The sequence below is a fragment of the Gossypium hirsutum genome, chromosome A03, assembly GCF_007990345.1.
Source record: "Gossypium hirsutum isolate 1008001.06 chromosome A03, Gossypium_hirsutum_v2.1, whole genome shotgun sequence".
NCBI lineage: Eukaryota > Viridiplantae > Streptophyta > Magnoliopsida > Malvales > Malvaceae > Gossypium > Gossypium hirsutum.
Window position 1 is genome coordinate 90,859,548 of NC_053426.1, and position 4,739 is coordinate 90,864,286.

The following is a 4,739-nucleotide window of genomic DNA, read 5'->3' on the forward strand; positions in this document are numbered from 1 at the left end:
ATCTAGAATGAATGTGAATATGTATATGATCATATGTTTTAAGATTTTTATAAGTATTGAAGATGAAGTTTGGCATTAGAATTAATGCCTAAAATGGGATGTGTTGATATTTAAGGCCATTTAGGCCATTTGGTTTTGACGTTGGCAGGTTGAATTAAATGTTTACAAAAATTTATGGGAAACTTCCCTTAAGGTTGTGATATTCTTCTATTGATGTCGCGACATCAAGCTTCTATTTCCATAGTCGTGATTCTCCCCTGTTGAGGTTACGACATATAATCCCCTTGTTTTCAAGGTCATGACATTCCCCTACTGAAGTTACAACGTCAATTTCTTGTCTCTAAGGTCGTGACTCAGATTACTTGAAGTCATGACATCATGCTTCTACCTTCAATATCATGACAAATCTCACTCATGGTCACAACATCAGCCTTGCATTTCGAAACTTTTACATTTTAGTCCTTCAATTAACATTGGTGTTTTATAAGAGCTTTTGTAAGCTTGTTTATGACACGTATTTGATTAAATAATGCATTTATTCACTTTTGAAACCTAATAATTTGTATAACTTGTTTAACTAATATGTAAATGAAATTGTAGTAGGCATAACAGTGAATGTGACATCTTTCATCTTAGACCCAGCAATTGGGTTGAGTGTGGGGTGTTATAGGTGTTTGATGAAATTGAGCTTGATTTTGATTGTAATTTGAAGTATGAGTTTTGAGCATGGTAGGACTAAGTTGAAAAGTAGAAAAAAATGTTGAAATTGATTAGAAATTGAATTAAGCTGTGTAGTTTATGTATAACATTAGTGACTAAATTGAATAAATTAAAAGGTGTTAATAAATTATGCTATAGGTTAGAGGTACAAGGTCCCTAATGAAAGAATAAGAAATTTGATTTTTAATCGACATTAAATATAAAAGTAATGTACATTTTGAATATAAGGATAAAGTGCAAATTATGTTAAATTATGCGTTTTCATGTGATTGAGTGGAAACTAATACCATTTCTATAATTGAATTATCATACTTATCTAAAGATGACGTTAGGTGATAAACCGTAATTTATACATATTTTTACCCCATGCCTAACGCATTTATGGATGATTTCTCCTTAGATTTGGTGAATTTGATGCTCCTAATCCTTTAATTTCATATTTTATACTTAAGAGAGCATAAGAAAGTAAAAAGAGCGAGAAACGGGCCAAAAACACAGAAAATAGACCCACATGGGAAAACAACATGGCTGGACTTCCTCACACGGGCGTGTTGATTTGGCAGGATCAAAGCATGACTTACTCGGGTGGATCACACGCCCGTGCCCATTTAACAGCCTTGACCACGGCCTTCAGTAATCACACACGGGCGTGTCCCTGCCGAACCAAAGTTTAGTCCAATTTGAAAAAGGCCAATTTTGAGGGCTCTTAGGCATTCCAAAGCCTATTTAAACACTTGAAGAGGCACTTAGGAAGGGGGATGCAAAGTAGGAAGCAAGGAATTACTCAAGGAAAGCTGGTTGATCCATCTCAAGAGCCGGATTCATCATCAAGACTGGAGATCTCCCTTCAAGTTCCTTCAGGAGTTTTGGGTTTTCTTATGTTTTGTTATATTTATACTTTTGAGATGTTTTCTTTCATAAGTATGAACTAAACCCCTAAATACCTAAGGGGAATGAAACCTAAGACAGATGTTGTTATTATTATCTGAATTGTATGATAAATATTTGACTTGTTCTTAATTATGTGTTCTTAATTCTTGTTTTGATATTCCAGGATATTGATTCAAGTTAAGCTCTTATTCAGAGGAGGAATAGACCCCATCTAAGAGTAAATTTATCATAATTAAGCGGAGTTGATTGCACGCCTAAAGATAGGGTGACAAGATTTTGCCGGATTAGGGTGAAACCTAATAAGGGAATCCATAGATTGAGTTAATACAATTCTAGGGTGTTAATTAGAAAGAGATTTCAATTATTCAACCTAGCGTTAGACATTATCAGTCTTGAGAGAGATAATAATATAACTTAGAGATTTCTACGGATCAAGTCAAATGAATAAATCGTCTGATTCAGAGTCAAATAACAAGTGAAGTCTAGGTGGATTTGTCCTCAGGTATTGTCTCAATCAATCGAATTTTCCCAGAAGTATTTTCCCAAGTTTTTCTTTTTGTGCATTCTTAGTTAGTAATTAGTTTGGACAACCAAACCTCTTAAATTTTAGGCTAGATAATAAAAAGGAAGTAAATACTAGTACTCGTAGTTCCTTTGGGTTTAACAATCCGGTCTTGCTGAACTATACTACTATTTGATAGGTACACTTGCCTTAATCGTGATAATAAGTTAGTCTCAAGAACGTTTCATTTATAAATCCTTGAAACTTGTTACGAATATAACGCATCATTAGGCCATCTCAAGATAAAGGAAAGGTGAAGACCATAAATGATTAGTTATTCTGGTTTGTGCTTTCATGATTTAAATTCAAAATTTCACATATAGATTGTAGCGATTAGCTTGATTAAGGTATGAACTTACTTGTCTCATGAATAGGGAAGTATGAAATGGTTGATAACTTGTGAAAATTGTGATGTTTTAGATATGATGATATGAAAATGTTTTGTATTGAATTGAGGTTGATATAAGTTGGTTGTGTTTGAAACTATGATATTGAATCATGTATATATGTTTGAAATAATGGTTACCCTATTAATGGTCTCGGGTAGAGCCAGGTATAGTTGGCATGTTATACTTCAGACGTACCAATGAGGTACTAATCTGCCACAATTCGTTATGGCAAATTAGATACTTTTTGGCACTTAAGGAGCTTATTTTTAAGCCTGTTGATGTTAATTTGTTTCGATTTCCATTTTAGTAATTTAAATTAAATTATTATCAAAATAAGCATTTTTACGCATAATTTAGCATTGGATGATCTATTGGTCAAAGACGACCTTAAGGTAGTATTAACGAGCTTAATTGAGTGCGCAGGACTCCAATTTTCAAGCTTAGGAACATCAGAAATGATAACCATATTGCAACAAAAGCTTCCTAGGTCCCAACACTGTAGAACCAACTCTAAAATTTAGGATTAAAGTTGCATGTCGCACCACCCACATCCTGTGTCACGACACCATTGTGATGAGGGCCAGAAATAAGCCAAAGGTGTTTTTGTCCACACAATCAATATTTTTCATCTTTAAGGCCTATATTTGTAACACCCTTACCCGTATCCAAGGCCGGAATAGAGTACGAGGCTTTACTAGACTTAACAATACACATAGATGAAAATCGGGCCATAAAATTTCATTTAATTCAAAACTTTTCGAACACATGCATAACAAACAAAGCTAACTATATCATCACATCAAAACATAGGACATGGCACGATTAATTAAACTTATAAACCATAATGGATAAGGACCACATCTCATGATTTTATATGATAACTCAATGCAGACTGATACGTATGGTCAAAATCATAATAAAAGTACATATCACAAACCAGCTTCCTATACATGCCACTCACTTGATATTTCTAATATTTGAATTAATTTTCCCAAAAATGATAGTTTCATAGTGTGATTTTGCCTCCAACGATCTCCAACCCCGAGCCGACCTGCCAATACTAAAGAAATGGAGAGGATGGGTAAGCTTTACGCTTAGTAAGTTCATATGAAAATAATAAGCAATTACTACCATCACCGTGCTTTTCAAGATAAAACACTATAATTGTATAATTACACATATTCAAGACAGGCTATTTTCTTGAGTCCCGGTGTTAAAAAAATTCATATCTCAAGTTAAAAAACTTGAAATCCAATTACGTAAATTTTGTATGAAACTAGACTCATATGTCTACTTACTAATTTGTTTCTAGAATTTTTGGTTGGGCCATTTAGTACAGTTTATTAGTTAAAGTCTCCCCTGTTTCAGGGTATGACTACTCTGACCCCTGTGCACTACGAACTGAATTTCTCCCTGTACAGAATTCCAACGACCATGCCGTTTATTTCCCTTAAAATTAGATTCAATAAGGAATCCATTAATGTAAGGTATGGCTCTCAATAATTGTTTTACAATTTATGGTGAATTTCTAAAGTCAAAAAAGGGGATCTCGAATTCATTCAAATCCTAATTCACAACAATTCAAATATCACACAATATAGAATTCTTTTGCTTCCCCTGTTTCTTTCATGTGAAAATAGACTCATTAAGATTTATTTCCATAATTTTTTTTATTTTTAATTCAAATTAAACAATTTTTGTTGAATTTTCAAAGTCATGTACTGCTGCTGTCTAATATTGTTTTACTACTAAAGTTCACTTTTACACAATTTCACTTAATCCATTCCATTTTACTGAGGTTCGCTTAAATATTGAGCATATTACTCATAAATTCAAATAAACATATACTTGCACTTGTTCATCACATAATCACTTTCACATGTATTTTCATTTAATCGATTTCCCGTTGAACTCATCGGAATAATAATAGATACACAATTGCCTGCACATTTTCCCATTTCCACACTTGTAGCCGAAGCTATCTGGTACGCATAGTAGCCTGCACTTAGTACTACACATGCGACCAACAGTCTGGTACACGTAGTAGCCTGCACTTAGTACTACACATGTGACCTCACCATCTAATACACGTAGTAGCCTGCACTTAGTACTACACACGTGATCACAGTTTTCGGGTACGCATAGTAGCCTACACTTAGTACTACACATGTGACCAA